Consider the following 20,590-nt stretch of genomic DNA (forward strand, 5'->3'; position numbering starts at 1 on the left):
TCACAATACAACAGCGTTTATAAATAAACGCCGTATATAGTAATAGTTTTCAGCAAAAAAAAGCCCCAAAATCTTTTCACTTCCCCGCGCTTTCCATCTCCATCTCAAAAACGTTTTCGTTTCCCCCGCTCTTTCCATCTCTCTCTCAAAGTTCTCTGAAGTCTTTTTCCCCTCTCAACCGTCAAACTTCTTTGAAATCCCTTTCCAAAGACAGAGCAACGATGAATCGGCGACACCAATTCTCGCAAGTCCCACAAGGTTCGATCCCATTGAACCCTTCTTCACTGCTTTTTTCATACATGTTTTGATTTGTCAAAAAGTGTTAGTTCTTGTATTTGATCTGTTGTTAATATTTCAAGTTTTTTGTCCAAATTCTTTTGTTTAGGGTTTCTGTTGTTAATTTTGTTGTTTTAAATTTTATTTTTTTTAATCTTAAACTCTCCTTTCTCTCTTGCTCTCCTTTCTTTTTGTTTTAAAACGTCGGCAAAAACAAAAAGTGAGGACACATTTACCGGCGTTTATTAACAAATGCCTCAATATTAAAAAAGTTGTTCCGTACAATGGAGCTTTTATAAACGTCGTTTTAGTGTACTTGTACCAGCGTTTACTATAAACGTCGCAACAATTAGAAATTCAGTGCCTACAGCGGCACTTTTAAAAACGTCGTTATTGGACATTTTCCACGACGTTTATTAGAAAACGCAGTGGTAGAGGCACCTACACAGTCACTCCCAAAAAATGGCAGTACTTTTGCCGACGTTTCTGCTGCATAAAATATAAACGTCGGGTTTTATGGATCTATAGCGGCGTTTAAAAACGCCGTCGTAGACCCAATTTCTTATAGTGTTTTTCCTATCCCGACCCGACCCTAATTGACCTTGATTAGGTCGGGCAGGGTCGGGTTGGCCCATGATTGACCCTGTCTTGACCCTGATTTTGAGTGGCTTTGGCTTGGTCTAGGTTTGTCTGTGTATTTTGTGTGCTTCGGCTCTGGTTATCTCAGTTCAGTCAAGCCCAAAAAATCAAAGCCTAAGTAGAGACTTGATCCAAAAGATCCTATAACAGGACCCCCAAGATCACCATTAGCTAATGCATGAGAATTGGATGGAGTCATCTTTCGATTTCCCAATGATGGACTATTGTTTGCTATGAATTAGATATTTTGATCAGATTCAGATGTGAGGTCACCACAACTCTGATCTTTAGAGAGAGATGTTAGAATTGTGTGGCCCAACACAAATTTATTTTGTATAATTTTTACACATTATTGGGCATTTCTATATTCTCATTTTGTGGCATATGTCATGTGGCATTTATATTTTGTGGCTTGTAAAATTAATTAAATTGGTACCATGATTTTTAGTCTACTTGGCTAGTGGACTGGTGTTTTGGATGATCATCCTGATGAGCCACTTTGTAGTCTTCGACTTGACCACATCTATCATGATGTATTACATGTTTATGTATGCATTATTGGACTGTAATATGTTTGAGGGGTGCAAGTCAAAATTGCTTAGACTATGGGAGACATGAGGACTAGTCTCTTGATGGTCAGTACACATAAGGTCTATGGAGTCCATCCATGGAAAGACCTCGTGTACGTTGAGTGTTGATCTTAATGACTAATATTCCATTGCCAGTGACTTGACAGTTACGGAGTGTACGCATACCTACAAACTGCCAATATCAATGGTTTTATCGTCAATATAGTTTTGTGAAAATGTTTTCATTTATTGATATAAAAAAATATTATTTATTTTCTATCTTTGAAAAACCATTTTTTATTTGTTTTTGGTAAGGGCAGTTTTATAATTTTTGTCCCCCTTTTTGTTTGGAGGAATTTTTGGTAATTGTCAAGGTAAGCCCAAAAGGCATTCTGGATATGGATATTAGGTAGCTAGCGTCTCACTTAGGGTTGGACTTTATAGCTGGTCTTCTCCACCTTAGATATATAAATATCTCAAGGTCACACAAGCAAGGGAATCTTTTTTGGAAGCTCAAAATACTGGGTTGTGGTATACCTGTCCAACTAGGTGAGCACCCTGATTGTTTGTGAGATCCTTGAAAATTCTAGTGGCTTCATCAAATTGTGATCATCTACAATCTTTCTTCAAAAATTTACTAAGAGAGGTTCAAGTCTTCTTCTTCAACTCATTCAACAAAGTATTTTAAATTCACATCTTTAAAAGGGTATGTCTTTTTTCTTTTTCTTCTATTGAAAAATCTATAGATAAATAATTCTTATTTAGGATTTTGTTTTTCATGGATTGGAACTATATAATTCCTTGTTTGAGATGCTTCTAGGATTCTTTTTCTTACAGCACAAGCATGATGACTCTGCTAATCTCTAGTATCCTAGATTATTTCTTTTGTTTTTCATGTTATATGGATTGTCTATTTCTTTTAAAAAACATTTGTATATGTTTTTCTTTGGGTCTGATAATTGTATATATGATTGCATATATTCATGGATAATTTTTGTTTGATCTTAAAAGGGATGATGTTTCTTTAAACATTTTATTTGTGAAGTTGAATAGTCCTTTACGTATAGAGAAAGAAAATAAGAAAATGATTCTTTGTATAAAACATTTATTGAATGATAGTGACATTTGAAGAGATTTTACAAAAGACAATAAAGTCATTGAAAGTTATCTTGGAAGTTGAAAAACAATAATGACTTTTGAAAAAATGTGTCATTGAAACTTAATTAGTCTTCTTGGAATTTGAAAAATCTTATTGATATATACAAAATGACATTGATACTTGATAGGTTGTGTTGGAGGATGGAAAGTTTTTCTTGTTTCCACACGTTACCTTGTACCAAACCATCTAATTGCTTTTGGCTCATTGCAAGCTATATAATGTATTTTTGGCTCATCTCAAGCCACCTACCTTTATTAGCTTATCAAACCATATTATTGACATGTAGTCATTGTCTCAAGCCATTTTTTTTTGTGAAGCTATTTTTGTTCTTTGTAGCTTCTCTTGTTATATTATGAATTAATTTTAGGCTTTATATTGGGCTTGACTTGTTTCATTCGGATAAATTTGTTATGGACTGAATTAAATTAAATAAAATAATTTTGTTCCATATGTATCCATCTCATTTTTTTGTGAGAGTATGGGTTATGATATATTCTAGTGCTACATATACCCAATCCTATTGGTTTCAGAAGGAGCATGGGTTTGGGCATATGATGCAAATTTTTTTTTTTTTTGGATATTTTGTTCACTATTCTAATGCTCACACATGATGACACCAATCGGTTAATCACATGAATGAGATAGGATTGTGAATAGGCATGAGAATTTTTTGTGTCGATGCCCATCGGATAAGACACATGTGATCCTTAAATAATTGAATTCTTCCTTATGTCTATCGGATACGGGAAGGGTTTAATTTATTATTGGATTGATAATTGATTTATGTTTTGGGGTTCTTAATTTATCAAGTTCTTTCCTACGCCCATCAGATACGGGGAGGATTTGAGATATCATAGGACTATTTGATTTTGTCACATTATGTCCAATAATTTATTTTTTGTGCAAAATTGTAATGGGCCTTAGTCTCCAATCTTATCATACATGTTGTATGCTTATGACAGATGGCTGGGTCTTCTAGTTCTCTGAATATGTTTGACATTATGAAAAATTGCATCCTTACTGGACCCAATTATGTTGAATGGAAGCGTAGAATTGACTTGTACATTGGGTTTCATAATTATTTTGTTTGTATTAAAAAGATTGGTCCTCCTATGCCGGGAGCGCATTCTACCAAATCTGCTAAGGCTGCTTATAAGAAATGGACAGAGGCTGATACTAAGGTAAAATATTTAATGTTGGGATACATGACTGATTCTTTCATGGTTGGCTATATGAATAGTCCATCTGTAAAAGCTATTCTAGATAGTTTTGAATTGAAATTTGGGAAGAAATAAAGCCAATATATTGAAGATTTGAGGGAAAAGTTCATTAGAACTAAATTATATGAAGGAGGAGATGCTAGAGAGCATGTGAACAACATGATTGCCATAACTGATGAATTAACACTTCAGGGAAGACCAGTTGATGAGAAAACAAAAATATCCATTATTTTATCCTCTTTGTCTGATTCTTATGAAACTGTAAGGAAGATATATTTTATTTCTGGTTTGGATTGGTCTGTGAATGACCTATCCAAGGTCACTGGTCATGAAGATGCTAAGCTGAGAAAAAGGGATTTTGCAGTTAATGCTATAGAGCAGAAATCAGATAGACCCACTAATGGAAAGAAATATCAGAAGAAGAAAAAGTTTAACAATAGAAAGCAAGATCAGGGGAAGAAAAAGAGAACCAGTGTGAAACAAGATATTGAGTTTAAATCAAGACAGATAGTTTGTTATTTCTGTAAGAAGCCTGGACATAAAAAATCTCAATGCTACTCTTTTTTAAGGAATGCTGGAAAACAACCCCAAGTTATGTTTGCTACTTTGATTCTAAATGAGATTAATACTACCATTATTAAATCTGGATCATGGTGGGCTGATTTTGGAGCAACTGTATATGTCTCCAATACCTTGTAGGGGTTCACGCAGCTAAGGAAAATAAGTGATAATACCAGCTTCATCTACATAGGAAATGATGACAAGACAGAGACTGAAGGAGTTGGAGTTTTTGAATTAAAGTTGAATGATAGAACAGTTTTTGATATAGTTGACTGTTTGTATGCTCCTAGTCTTAGGAGAAATTTGTTATCTGTTTCAATGTTGGAAAAATTTGGATATGAGTTTTATTTTGGAAATGGAAGAATTTAAATGAGTAGAGATGGTAGAGTTGTTTTGCACGATTTTAGAAACAATAATATGTATCAAGTGCAATTGTGTGGTAATATTGTGTATGATGTGAATGTTGTTGTGAAAGATAATGCTACTTATCTTTGGCATTTGAGACTGGGGCACGTCAATATAGATAGAATTGGCAAATTGATTAAGTCTGGCATATTAACTGGAGTAACTCTAGAAAAGTATCCAACATGTGAAAGTTGTATTTATGAAAAAATGACTAAAAAGTCTTATCCAAAAGGTGAAAGATGTTCTTGTGTTTTAGAAAGGGTACATATTGATGTATGTGAACCTATGAACATCACTGCCAGAGGTGGTTTTCGCTATTTTATTACTTTCACTGATGACTTTTCTAGGTTTGGTTTTATTTATTTGATGAAACATAAATCTGAAGCCCTAGAGTTTTTCAAAACATTTTGACTTAAAGTTGAGAAGTCGACTGGACAAGTGATTAAGTCACTTTATTCAGATAGAGGTGGAGAATATTTATCTAATGATTTTGAGATGTATTGCCTTGAAAATGACATTAAACATTTTCGCATTTCACCTCACGCTCCAGAAGCTAATGGGATTGCAGAAAGGCTGAATCGAACTTTGCTTGATATGGTTCGATCAATGATGGCTAGAGCAAATTTACCAACTGCTTTTTGGGGGGAAGCTCTATATATAGCTATGCATATACTTAACAGAGTTTCCACCAAAGCAGTGGATTCAACCCCTTATGAGATGTTTTATGGTAAGCAAGCCAGTATTACTCATATTCGATTGTGGGGGTGTATTGCTCATGTTTTGATTCCTGATCTAGATAGAAATAAATTATTATCCAAAATTAGAAGGTGTGTTATGGTTAGGTATCCTCACCGTTCAAAAGGATATAGATTGTATGATTCTGAGTAAAAAGTGATAATTGAGAGCAGGAATGTGACTTTCTTGAAGGATCGTTTTGATAGTGGGAGTACAAATGATGTTGATAAAAGAGTTTTGGAGGAATTAGTTGAAATTGATGAAAGTCATCCAAACCTTATGGATGAGGGATCCTTAGATCCTATTATATCTTCAAGCCAAAAGAAGCGTAAGGAACCTTCTCAGCCACTAAGAAGAAGTGAAAGGGTATCAAAAGCTCCAGCCATGTTAGATTATTATGTTTATTTGGGAGAAACATATGAAAGAGTGTCTATTAATGAAGTTGTTGAGGACCCTGTCACATATTCTCAAGCTATGTCAAATGTTGATTCTCAACAATAGGTTGTTGCAATGCAAGATGAAATCAACTCTATGCATAAGAATGGTGTATGGAGATTGGTTGATAGACCTATGAACACTAAAGTTGTTGGTTGCCAGTGAATCTTTAAAAGAAAGAAAGATGTGTATGAAAATATTGAAAAGTTCAAAGCAAGGCTTGTTGCTAAAGGCTACACCCAAGAATATGGTGTTGATTATGATGAAACTTTTTCACCAGTTGTGAGGATACAATCTGTTCGTGCTATTTTGGCCTTGGTTGCATATTTTGATTTTGAACTTTATCAAATGGATGTAAATACTGCATTCTTAAATGGGAACCTTGATGAAGATGTTTTTATGGATCAACCTGAAGGTTTTATTTCTAGGGGAGATGAAGACAAAGTCTACAAGTTAAAGAAATCTATATATGGGTTGAAACAAGCCTTACGATAATGGAATTTACGATTTCATGAATCAATTGTTGGAATTGGATTTACACAAAATACTTCTGAAGCTTGTATCTATGTGAAGAAAGAAGGTCACAAGGTTGCATTTCTTATATTATATGTGGATGATATTCTACTTGCAGGAAATGATGTAAGTATGTTGATAGAAATAAAACAATGGTTATTTAATACTTTTGAGATGAAAGATTTGGGTGAGGCTTCCTACATTTTAGGTATCAAAATTGAGCGAGATCGTGAGCAAAAGAAGTTAAGTTTGTCTTAGGAGAAATATATTGATACATTATTAAGGAGATTTCACATGACTGATTGTTTAAGTGGAAAGATTCCTTATAATCATCTTAGACCGCTCTCCAAGGATGATAGTCCTCAGTTTAAGAAGAAAAATTTAAATGAAGCCTTATATCCTTATGTCTCTGCTGTTGGAAGCCTGATATATGCAATGATTTATACTCCCCCAGATATAGCTTTTGCAGTTGGTATGATCAGTCAATTTCAAAGTAACCCTGATAGAATACATTGGATTGTTGTGCAATGGATAATGAGATATCTAAAGCGATCAAAAGGCTTTAGGTTGACTTATCATTCTAATGAGCCTAATATCATAGGGTATTCTGATTCTGATTATCAAGGATGTGTTGATAGCAGAAAATCTACCTCTGGTTATGTATTTACTTTATGTGGTGGTGTAATTTCTTGGAAAAGCAAGAAACAGGAATGTATTGCTCAATCCACTAAGGAAGCTGGATATATTACTTTAAATGCCGTAGCTAAAGAAGCGGTGTATCTTCAAAAGTTCTTATCAGAACTCCTGATAGTGGATTGTGTGAAAAAATCTATTCCCTTATTATGTGACAATAATTCAGCAATTGCCATCACTAAAGACCTAAAGTGCCACTCTCATGCCAAACATATAGAGGGTCGATATCACTATATTCATGATTTGATTAAGAAAAAAGAGGTAAATGTTCAGAGAGTGCCATCTAAGTCTAACTTGGTCGATCCCTTTACAAAAGGTTTGCCTTTTGGTGTATTTGAGAAACATGTAATGAATATGAGATTGTGTTAGGCCAAGTGGGAGACTGTTAGAATTGTGTGGTCCAACACAAATTTATTTTGTGTAATTTTGGCACATTATTGGACATTTCTATATTTTCATTTTGTGGCATATGTCATGTGGCATTTATATTTTGTGGCTTGCAATTAAATTGATATCATGGTTTTTGGTCTACTTGGCTAGTGGACTGGTGTTTTGGATGATCATCCTGATGAGCCACTTTGTAGTCTTCGACTTGACCGTACCTATCATGATGTATTACATGTTTATGTATGTATTGTTGGACTGTGATAGGTTTGAGGGGTGCAAGTCAAAATTGCTCAGACTATGGGAGACATGAGGACTAGTCTCTTGATGGTCAGTACACATAAGGTCTGTGGAGTCCATCCATGGAAAGACCTCGTGTACGTTGAGTGTTGATCTTAGTGACTAATATTTTGTTGCCAGTGACTTGACAATTACGGAAGTGTACGCGTACCTACAAACTGCCAATATAAAAGGTTTTATCGTCAATATGGTTTTGTGAAAATGTTTTTATTTATTGATATAAAAAAAATATTATTTATTTTCTATCTTTGCAAAACCATTTTTTATTTGTTTTTAGTAAGGGCAGTTTTGTAATTTTTATCCCTTTTTGTTTGGGGGCATTTTTGGTAATTGTAAAGGTAAGTCCAAGAGACATTTTGGATATGGATATTAGGTGGCTAGCATCTCACGTAGGGTTGGACTTTATGGCTGGTCTTCTCCACCCTAGAGATATAAATATCTCAAGGTCACACAGGCAAGGGGATCTTTTTTGGAAGCTCAAAATACCAGGTTGTGATATACCTGTCCAGTTGGGGTGAGCACCCTGATTGCTTGTGAGATCCTTGAAAATTCTAGTGGCTTCATCAAATTATGATCATCTACAATCTTTCTTCAAAAATTTATTAAGAGAGGTTCAAGTCTTCTTCTTCAACTCATTCAACAAAGTATTTAGATTCACATCTTCAAAAGGGTATGTCTTTTTTCCTTTTTCTTCTATTGAAAAATCTATAGACAAATAATTCTTATTTAGCATTTTGTTCTTCAGGGATTGGAACTATATAATTCCTTGTTTGAGATGCTTTTAGGACTCTTTTTCCTACAAGAGAGAGGGAGTTCCATTCCAACACTGTTATATCAAATCAATCATATTTTAACTTTGTCCCAGCTTCATACCTGGAAGCTTGTCTTTTATTTTTTCCTCAAAATTCAAACGCAAAAGTTCATTTAGATGACAGTTTGATGTTATAATGTTTCTCCTTCACTATTTTATTCATTGATGTTTAGGGAAATTGAATTGTTAATAAAGATGAAGTTTGACGTAGTTTTCCAGGAAAGAAAGAAAAAAATAGGTTTAAGAAGAACAGAAAGATCTACAATAGGCGAATGATTATCTTTTTGTAAGTGATTGAATAAGAGATTTGAAATTGAAATGACGATTGCGGGAGTGAGTACGAGAAGATGGGTGGAGAATCTCCCCAGTGAGAACAATGCCTTAATTGTGGAACATCTTGAAAACGAAACCGAGAGACAAGCTCCTAATGCAGCAGCTCAGGTGATTTGGTGGAAGCAGTGCAATCGTAACCAGAGCCATACGGGGGCCCAAAGAAGAAATAGGGGGAGCAGGACATGCTATTAGGGGTGTCAATAAATAAGCAAACAAAAAAAAAAAACACAGATTTGAGGACCTAGAGGCTGGAGCGATTGATCGTCAAGGGAATCGAAGCAGTTACAAGGAAGTGATTCAGTGAAGGAACTCAGGGAAGGAGGAAGAGGAAGGCAGTGGTGCCCTTACTCTCTTAAGCCATTAAGCGATTGGGATTGAAAAGTGAAAACTGAAAAGGGATTTAGTCATTTAGGGTTCGTATGTGCCCTTAGGGCTTTTTTGTCTTTTCCTATTAATTTTTCTCAGTTATATGACTTAAATCTATAATATATATACAATTGTATATACTTATTACTAATACAGGGTCGGGCCGGGCCGGGCTAAGCCTGGGGTCTTATCCTGAACCCAACCCTACCTTGCCAGGGTCAGACTATATCTCAATTCTAACCCGCCATTCGGGTTGACAAATCAGGGATGGGGTCGGGTCGGGCTCAGGGCGGGTTCGGGCCATCCGGGCATTATTGACACCCCTAGAAGAGATGAATCCTGGAATCCCAAACCTCATTTCTCTTTCGATCAACATAATCAAATAATTGATCAACGAAGGTCGGTAAAAAGGACTGAGATTTTGGATTTGTTGCACTAGAAGTGGCAAGAAAATCCTCTCCAACGCGCTTGTGACTTGTGAACACAACATGCATCAGACAACTAGAGCTGTCCGTAGGGCATGTGTTGGACAGTTCCAGCCGTTCGATGTGTGTTGCACTCATTGACATGCTTGAGAGGATCCGGACTCTGAGGGCAGCGCGCATCAGATGGCTGGAGCTGTCCTTGGGGCGCGTTCCAAACTGCTCCACCAGTATGATGCGTGCTGCACTCATTGGTGCGCTGGAGAGAATCCGGACCCTCGGAACTGGATACGCGAGTCGAATCTTTAGAGCTGAACGGGGGATCCTAATGCGATCACGGTCAAAACCCTAACCAGGTCACGCCTTCTGATATCTGATTCGTCTTTTAAATTCTAACGGTCCCTTCTACTACCCTTTGTGCCTCGTTATCTATTTACTCTGTGCTTCCTCTTTCCCTCCGACATTTTTAGTTCCCTCCAAAAAAAACAAAAAAAAAAAAAACCCCAGAAGAGATAAGGTCATCTGAGATTTGAAACTTGGTTTATTCTGAGTTCCTTCATCTTCTTCCCGTTTTCCTTCTTCTCCATTTCCTTTCCTGAATTCACAGGTTCATCTCAACTGTCAGACTGCGTTTATTTCTCTTGAAGCGTAACTGTTTGGAATGAGTTTTCTTCTCTTAGTTAGGGTTCCAACTTCCATGTAGAAGATTTCGTATTTCTCGTGCTTTAGGGTTTCCGAGAGAGAGATGAATCAGAAATTTATCTTGATTCGTGCTTAGGTTAGGGGTTTCTCCCCGAAATACATTGCTCTCTGTTTAGTTTCCACAAATGAGCTTTGTTGATTTAGGCTAGGATTTCTAGGTGACAAAAATCCGTGCATTTCAGTTTTTGCTTTATGTTTCAGATTTTACATCTGAAGCACTGGAATATTGGCTGAGAGATCTGGTTTGCGTTTTGTGTTCTTTACAAGTTCTTGTTTTCTTCCGAATAATGGAGTCTAAAGTTTGTGTGGGCAAAAGAAGGAACGACGAAGATCCGTCACGGGAAAAAGCTCCACTTGCGAAGATTAGCGTTATGGAAGCTAAGAATGTTGAGCAAATTGCCGATGGCAAAGCTACTCTTGGGCCAATTACACCTGATACGGACAGAGAGAATGGAGAAGTCCTCGTTGATTTCAAATCTCCTCTGACTTGGTTGTCATCTTCCCCAAGAACAAATAAGGTTGCAGGTTCCCACCTTAGCCCAAGGACGCCGAAGGAGGATGTTTTTGACCCATTCGCACCGGGCCCAGATGAGTTGATGTTCGCACCCCCGCCCCGTAAGAAATTCTTGGAGGAGTCTCGTGACCAAGTATCGAGAAGGCTGAATTTTGATTCTTCTATTGAGTCCAAGGAAGCTGGAAAATTATTCGACGGAGTGGATTCTGTGAAATACCTTTCACAAGAACAGATATTTCTGGAGACTCTGTATGAATCCATTCTGGAAGATATTGTCTCACAACAGGTGAAGGCCCTTGAGGGGGAAATTGCAGAGACCATGCCTCTGGATACAGATTGTGAGGGTCTTATGACACCCAAATCGTCGTTACCTCTTTTGAATGGTGTTGCAGAGACCTGTCCAGGGGCACCTGTGAAAGGGAAATTCACTGGGAAATTAAGGGATATTGATAAAGATTTGTGTCGGAAGCTTGAATTTTGAAGTAACTTTGCTGGAATTCGCCACAGGCACTACAGCAATATCAACTTCTGAGTCCTGAATTGATGGTAAGCCTGTAAATTACTACATTTGACACTTCAAAACTATATGATCGTTTGTGAATTGTAGAGTCTTTCTTCAGGGCTGAATCTTTTTTGATGGGTTAATCGTTGTTGGTCTTACCAGAACAATCTAGATTCATTGTATAGTAACTGTTATTTTGGATTGGAATGGAATGGAATGAAATAGATTGGGTTGGAATTTTAGTTATTAATTTAGTTTTTTTTTTCTTCCTTATTTAAGTTATCTATCTGAAACGTTATTGATTATTGATCATGGGGAATTTCGTGTCAGTACATGTTTAAAAACAAACATATTTGTTTGTTGCTAGAGGGTCAAAACACAAAAACCTCCTCCATATTGCATATTTGAGTGGCTGTAATGAGAGACGCTTTTTCAAAAATCAAAGAAAACCAAGGTTCAAAAATGTTGGAGTGAGATTGGCAAAATATTTCAGTTTTTGCGAAGGGTGGAAATCACCCGCTTGGCAAAATTTTGTACCTTAGAGAAGGGTCTTTTTGGTATCATTTTTCATTTTTTACATGTGTTTGATATCATTTTTGAAACTTATTTTTATTTAAAATAAATGGTTAAATACGCATACCCCTAAAATGCACCCAATATTCCTCATGTGCCCCCCTAAGGTTCTGACTAGTCCACATGCACCCCCTGAAAATTCCATGTACCACCTCTACTTTACCAACTCTACTTTACCCCTCTAAAGCCATTTAAGTCTACACCAGGCGTTAAATGCTAAAAAATGACCAAACTACCATTTCTTCTTTCTTTTCTAAAATTTGAAAAAACCTAATTGTCTTGACCTATTTGCTAAAATTTGAAAAGACCAAAATGCCCTCATTTTCCCCAAATCATCATCTTCTTTTACAATGTAGATACCCAATACTACCACCACCCCCACCACCCACCACCCACCATTAACACCATCAGCACCGTGAAGCCCCACCTCCAGCACCACCTCCAACTCCTCCACCTTTACCAATTCCACCACCGAGTCCCCCTCCCTTGCCTATTCCTCCACCAACACACTTCCGCCCTTACCATTGAAATTCAGGCAGCCATTAAACCTGAATTTTGAGTTTGGGTTAGTTTGACCTTACAAACTTGAGTTGTGGATCAAATTGAAAAGCTGGTTCAATATATTCCTAATACAGGAACTTTGAAGCCGCACCAATATGAATTTTTATCCTCTGTTGTTCGATGCCCGAACAAAACAGTGTTGTCCCCTTACATGGGGTGCGAAATGACGATTTAACCTCCTTCGGGCAATGTGTTCGGACAGGGAGGTTAAGGCGTCATTTCGCCCCCATGTGAGGGGACAACAGGTGCTGTTCGGGCAGCGGACAACAGAGGATAACGATCCCGGAAAAGTGTATGTGCCCTTAGCGTAAACCCTTAATTGACTCTGGTTTCCATGTAAATGACTACTAAAGTGGAAAATAGCATAACAAAGATCCAATCGAAAGGGTGAGTGAGAGGAAGCTGGATTTTGAAATTTAGGGTTCAGAAACGAAAATGAGAGAAGGGGAAGAGAAAGAGAGTGAGGGTTTTGTCTAACGAGAGGGTGACTGAGAGGAAAAGTTGGATTTTGAAAACACATCGAGTCGGGTTCGTCAATCTGGTGGTGAGAGAGAGGAAGATGGATTAAAATAGAGTTTATTAATTAAGGCCGTTGGATGCTACTAAGGCCATGTGGAAAGATCTCAGGGGGGTGCTGGACGGTCTAGCTCCCGCCACGGTTGGACAGGAGCCAAATCCGAAGATGACACTAAAGAAAAAGTAAAATGTAGGTAAAATAAAATATAAATTTAAGTTGTAGGTTTGTATTAAATGCAGGGATTCCGGTTAAGGATACTATTTCGAAAAGGACTTAGATCGACCCCACTTGTGCTCTCTGTGGCACTTGTAAAGAGACCCTCTGGCATATCTTCTTCTCTTGTGACTGGGTTCAGCATATGTGGGTAGCTAGTCCTTTGGGTCTGAGAACAGAATTCATATCATTCCCATCTCTCAGACATTTCTGCATCTCTACCCTCCTAGGCCGACAGCTTGACAAGCCCTCTTTCATTTGGTTTTTCTTTGTTTTGATTATCACTTGCTACTTTATTTGGAATGTTAGAAACGATTGTGTGTTTAATTCTGTTAAAGCTAATCTTGGTAAGGTGCTGTGAAGGATTGAACAGTGGTTGCTGGAACTTCATATTTCTCCCCCACCCCTCAATAATGTGGAATTATTATTATCTTCTGCTACGGATAATTCTAACCATTTTCATTTTCCTAGGTTGGATTTACCTATTTTAGACTTTCCTGTTTTGTTATGCTCAGGGTTTGATTCTAGAGACAGAGATCATTCTGGATGGGCTTTTGGTTTTTTGTTGGTTTTTTGATAGATGGCAAATTCCTTTTATTGACAGTTGGACGAATTAAAAACAATCATGAATTGGAACCAGAGTTGACTGGAATCCTGAACGGGTTAGATTTTGCTGCCTTGAGAGGTTTGAAGCTGAAAGAAGTTTGGTGCTCTAATGAGGTGCTACCTCAACTTCTTCCAACTCCATCCCTATCTCCTTGGCCTTTTGAAGTTCTAACTTATTTTTTGAAGATTCTAGATTGAACTAAAGATGTTTCTTTCAAGCATTTTTTTTTTTTTGGTAAAGTCTTTCAAGCATTTCACAAATCCTACTCTACTAAGTTGGCTCATATCTTTTGTTAAAAATGCCCCCTATACCCCTGGTAGTCTGGACAATTGTACGAATGTGACCTACTTTTAATTTTTATAAAAATATTTTCCTTCATAAAAAAAAGAAAAGTTGTAGGTTTGTTGAATGATTGAGAGATCCCCTCTTTTGTAGTTGGATTCTTCTTTTATAAACATTCTTGGTAGTTTCTGGTGGTTCCTAGCAGTTTTCAATAATTTTCACCCCTCATTTTGAATTTGAATTTGAACATTCCAAGTGGTTAAGTAACTACCCACAACCTCCTACCTTATGTAACCATCTTCCCACTTTGTTGTTCAAATTCAAAAAAGGGCCCTTACATGACATGTGCAATGCACGATCTTAGAGTATATGTAGTATAACCATGGAGTAAAATTAGGGTGTAAATAGGCATGATTACAAAAAATTGCATTTTATTGCACTCTCTTTGCATTATTTACTACCCCCATCACATGTGAGCATAGCCCAGCATAGCCCTTTTAAGTTCTTTGTTGGCATCTGCAATTGTATGGGGTGTTTATAGTGGAATTTTTTTTGTTGTTACCTGGTTTGCAGTAACTTTCCTGCTAAAAATGGAAAGATTCACTCTCCCTTTGGGTTCACATATACCCTTCTAAGTTTTATTGTTTTCCAAAATATGCTTCGAGATTCCATTCTTTGGTTGCAAGCCCAAATAGCAGCAAAATTTTTTCCAATGTAAACACCACGTCCAAATGCAGATGCCAGCAAAGAACTTAAAAGGGCGGCTGTTGGACTATGCTCTCATGTGATGGGGGCTAGTAAGGATCTGTATGGTAACTTTCTAAAAAATTGATTCTAATGTGTTTTCTGATTCTGGGGGTAGAATTGAAACATATTATGTATGTGTTGTTCGGTCTGTTTCTGTGATTTTTTTAAACGGATCAGGTGATAGAATAGATTTGTGGCAGGGTTTTGAGAAACACCAAAAAGAAACACCAAAAAGATGTTTATCACATTTTAGAATTGATTCTACGAAATGTTGGAGAAATAGCGTGGACTTAAGCGAATCATGGGCATTGATGGAATTTAACATCAAAACATAACAGACCCTAAAATCGCATCGTCAAGCTCGATCGCACTCTGCAACTCAACCTAAAACAAACCCTAAAATCGATCTCTTCAACTCGCATTCAACCAAATTTTCTGTATTCGGAAGGTTTTTAAAACATGCTCCTATGTTGTTTTCCATGTCGGAGAGAATTCGAGAAATCCAATCAAAACGACCTATATAAAATCTGAACATTTTAGGGTTTTTTTTTCCGCTTTTGGTTTCTGCAAGTTCTTAGGTGGCTTGGTGGTGTTATTCGCGGAGAAGGAAAATATTATCATGACAGGAGGAGGATTTGAGGAGGCTCGATCTGTATGGTAACTTTCCCAAAAAATTCACAGAGCCTCCTCAAATCCTCCTCCTACTGTGATAATATCACATTTTCGGCGCCTGTAACTGAGAGCTAGGCTTTGGGTTTCTTCTCAAATTGGAAGATCCAAAGAGTGAAGTGAGTGATGGGGTGTGTCCGAGCGCAAAGGGAGTAGGGTCCGTCTTCAAGTCCCACACACACCACCGCAAGGGTCCTGGTTGCTTCCGTAGTCTCGACTTTGGTGAGCGAAATGGGTATCTGATGGGGGTCGTGATAGACATCATTCACGATCCAGGACGAGGTGCCCCACTCGCCAAAGTCACCTTCCATCATCCTTTCCGTTACAAGTACCAGAAGGAACTTTACATTGCTACTGAAGGTATGTACACGGGCCAGTTCCTCTACTCATCCAGGTCCCTTTGGATTTCTTTCTCTTCTACTCATCGTCCCTCTCTTTTTGCCTTTTTGTTTGTTTGTTTGGTTTAGTAATTGGAAATAATAGGTATCTTGATTCATTGAGCTCATTCTATTGAAATTTTAGCTGTAGTGTCAATCTGCATCTTGTGTATGCAATGATCTTTGCTTTATTAGACTCGGTTTTGCTTTAGTTTTTGGTAAATCCTTCAAGCATTTCTTTCTTGCAATGAATCCATTGGAGCACTCATGGAGGAGGAAACCATGAATCCATACATGTTTCTGTGTCTAAGAAGAAAAATTTAAATGAAGCCTTATATCCTTATGTCTTTGCTGTTGGAAGCCTGATATATGCAATGATTTGTACTCCTCCAGATATAGCTTTTGCAGTTGGTATGATCAGTCAATTTCAAAGTAACCCTGGTAGAATGCATTGGATTGCTGTGCAATGGATAATGAGATATCTAAAGCGAACAAAAGGCTTTAGGTTGACTTATCATTCTAATGAGCCTAATATCATTGAGTATTCTGATTCTGATTATCAAGGATGTGTTGATAGCAGAAAATCTACCTCTGGTTATGTATTTACTTTATGTGGTGGTGTAATTTCTTGGAAAAACAAGAAACAGGAATGTGTTGCTCAATCCACTATGGAAGCTGAATATATTGCTTTAAATGCCGTAGCTAAATAAGCGGTGTATCTTCAACAGTTCTTATCAGAACTCCTGATAGTGGATTGTGTGAAAAAGCCTATTCCCTTATTATGTGACAATAATTCAGCAATTGCCATCACTAAAGACCTAAAGTGCCACTCTCATGCCAAACATATAGAGGGTCGATATCACTATATTTGTGATATGATTAAGAGAAAAGAGGTAAATGTTCAGAGAGTGCCATCTAAGTCTAACTTGGTTGATCCCTTTACAAAAGGTTTGCCTTTTGGTGTATTTGAGAAACATGTAATGAATATGGGATTGTGTTAGGCCAAGTGGGAGACTGTTAGAATTGTGTGGCCCAACACAAATTTATTTTGTGTAATTTTTGCACATTATTGGACATTTCTATATTTTCATTTTGTGGCATATGTCATGTGGCATTTATATTTTGTGGGTTGTAAAATTAATTAAATTGGTATCATGATTTTTGGTCTACTTGGCTAGTGGACTGGTGTTTTGGATAATCATCCTGATGAGCCACTTTGTAGTCCTCGACTTGACCGTACCTATCATGATGTATTACATGTTTATGTATGTATTGTTGGACTGTGATAGGTTTGAGGGGTGCAAGTCAAAATTGCTCAGACTGTGGGAGACATGAGGACTAGTCTCTTGATGATCAGTACACATAAGGTCTGTGGAGTCCATCCATGGAAAGACCTCGTGTACGTTGAGTGTTGATCTTAGTGACTAATATTTTGTTGCCAGTGACTTGACAATTACGAAAGTGTACGCGTACCTACAATCTGCCAATATAAAAGGTTTTATCGTCAATATGGTTTTGTGAAAATGTTTTTATTTATTGATATAAAAAAATATTATTTATTTTCTATCTTTGCAAAACCATTTTTTATTTGTTTTTAGTAAGGGCAATTTTGTAATTTTTATCTCTTTTTGTTTGGGGGCATTTTTGGTAATTGTCAAGGTAAGTCCAAGAGACATTCTGGATATGGATATTAGGTGGCTAGCATCTCACGTAGGGTTGGACTTTATGGCTGGTCTTCTCCACCCTAGAGATATAAATATCTCAAGGTCACACAGGTAAAGGGATCTTTTTTGGAAGCTCAAAATACCAGGTTGTGGTATACCTGTCCAGTTGGGGTGAGCACCCTGATTGCTTGTGAGATCCTTGGAAATTCTAGTGGTTTCATCAAATTGTGATCATCTACAATCTTTCTTCAAAAATTTATTAAGAGAGGTTCAAGTCTTATTCTTCAACTCATTCAACAAAGTATTTTAGATTCACATCTTAAAAAATGTATGTCTTTTTTCCTTTTTCTTCTATTGAAAAATCTATAGATAAATAATTCTTATTTAGGATTTTGTTCTTCATGGATTGGAACTATATAATTCCTTGTTTGAGATGCTTTTAGGACTCTTTTTCCTACAAGAGAGAGGGAGTTCCATTCCAACACTGTTATATCGAATCAATCATATTTTAACTTTGTCCCAGCTTCATACCTGGAAGCTTGTCTTTTATTTTTTCCTCAAAATTCAAACGCAAAAGTTCATTTAGATGACAGTTTGATGTTATAATGTTTCTCCTTCACTATTTTATTCATTGATGTTTAGGGAAATTGAATTGTTAATAAAGATGAAGTTTGACGTAGTTTTCCAGGAAAGAAAGAAAAAAATAGGTTTAAGAAGAACATAAAGATCTACAATAGGCGAATGATTATCTTTTTGTAAGTGATTGAATAAGAGATTTGGAATTGAAATGACGATTGCGGGAGTGAGTGCGAGAAGATGGGTGGAGAATCTCCCCAGTGAGAACAATGCCTTAATTGTGGAACATCTTGAAAACGAAACCGAGAGACAAGCTCCTAATGCAGCAGCTCAGGTGGTTTGGTGGAAGCAGTGCAATCGTAACCAAAGCCATACGGGGGCCCAAAGAAGATATAGGGGGAGCAGGACATGCTATTAGGGGTGTCAATAAATAAGCAAACAAAAAAAAAACACAGATTTGAGGATCTAGAGGCTGGAGCGATTGATCGTCAAGGGAATCGAAGCAGTTACAAGGAAGTGATTCAGTGAAGGAACTCAGGGAAGGAGGAAGAGGAAGGCAGTGGCGCCCTTACTCTCTTAAGCCATTAAGCGATTAGGATTGAAAAGTGAAAACTGAAAAGGGATTTAGTCATTTAGGGTTCGTATGTGCCCTTAGGGCTTTTTTGTCTTTTCCTATTAATTTTTCTCAGTTATATGACTTATATCTATAATATATATACAATAGTATATACTTATTACTAATACAGGGTCGGGCCTGGCCGGGCTAAGCCTGGGGTCTTATCCTGAACCCGACCCTACCCTGTCAGGGTCAGACTATATCTCAATTCTAACCGGCCATTCGGGTTGACAAATCAGGGATGTGGTCGGGCCGGGCTCAGGGCGGGTTCGGGCCATCCGGGCATTATTGACACCCCTAGAAGAGATGAATCCTGGAATCCCAAACCTCATTTCTCTTTCGATCAACATAATCAAATAATTGATCAACGAAGGTCGGTAAAAAGGACTGAGATTTTGGATTTGTTGCACTAGAAGTGGCAAGAAAATCCTCTCCAGCGCGCTTGTGACTTGTGAACACAACGTGTATCAGACAACTAGAGCTGTCCGTAGGGCATGTGTTGGACAGTTCCAGCCGTTCGATGTGTGTTGCACTCACTGACATGCTTGAGAGGATCCGGACTCTGAGGGCAGCGCGCATCAGATGGCTGGAGCTGTCCTTGGGGCGCGTTCCAAACTGCTCCACCAGTATGATGCGTGCTGCACTCATTGGTGCGCTGGAGAGAATCCGGACCCTCGGAACTGGATACGCGAGTCGAATCTTTAGAGCTGAACGGGGGATCCTAATGCGATCACGGTCAAAACCCTAACCAGGTCACGCCTTCTGAGTTCTGATTCGTCTTATAAAATCTAACGGTCCCTTCTACTACCCTTTGTGCCTCGTTATCTATTTACTCTGTGCTTCCTCTTTCCCTCCGACATTTTTAGTTCCCTCCAAAAAAAAAAAAAAACCAGAAGAGATAAGGTCATCTGAGATTTGAAACTTGGTTTATTCTGAGTTCCTTCATCTTCTTCCCGTTTTCCTTCTTCTCCATTTCCTTTCCTGAATTCACAGGTTCATCTCAACTGTCAGACTGCGTTTATTTCTCTTGAAGCGTAACTGTTTGGAATGAGATTTCTTCTCTTAGTTAGGGTTCCAACTTCCATGTAGAAGATTTCGTATTTCTCGTGCTTTAGGGTTTCCGAGAGAGAGATGAATCAGAAATTCATCTTGATTCGTGCTTAGGTTAGGGGTTTCTCCCCGAAATACATTGCTCTCTGTTTAGTTTCCACAAATGAGCTTTGTTGATTTAGGCTAGGATTTCTAGGTGACAAAAATCCGTGCATTTCAGTTTTTGCTTTATGTTTCAGATTTTACATCTGAAGCACTGGAATATTGGCTGAGAGATCTGGTTTGCGTTTTGTGTTCTTTACAAGTTCTTGTTTTCTTCCGAATAATGGAGTTTAAAGTTTGTGTGGGCAAAAGAAGGAACGACGAAGATCCGTCACGGGAAAAAGCTCCACTTGCGAAGATTAGCGTTATGGAAGCTAAGAATGTTGAGCAAATTGCCGATGGCAAAGCTACTCTTGGGCCAATTACACCTGATACGGACAGAGAGAATGGAGAAGTCCTCGTTGATTTCAAATCTCCTCTGACTTGGTTGTCATCTTCCCCAAGAACAAATAAGGTTGCAGGTTCCCACCTTAGCCCAAGGACGCCGAAGGAGGATG

This window comes from Telopea speciosissima, chromosome 3 (assembly GCF_018873765.1).
Source record: "Telopea speciosissima isolate NSW1024214 ecotype Mountain lineage chromosome 3, Tspe_v1, whole genome shotgun sequence".
Taxonomy (NCBI): domain Eukaryota; kingdom Viridiplantae; phylum Streptophyta; class Magnoliopsida; order Proteales; family Proteaceae; genus Telopea; species Telopea speciosissima.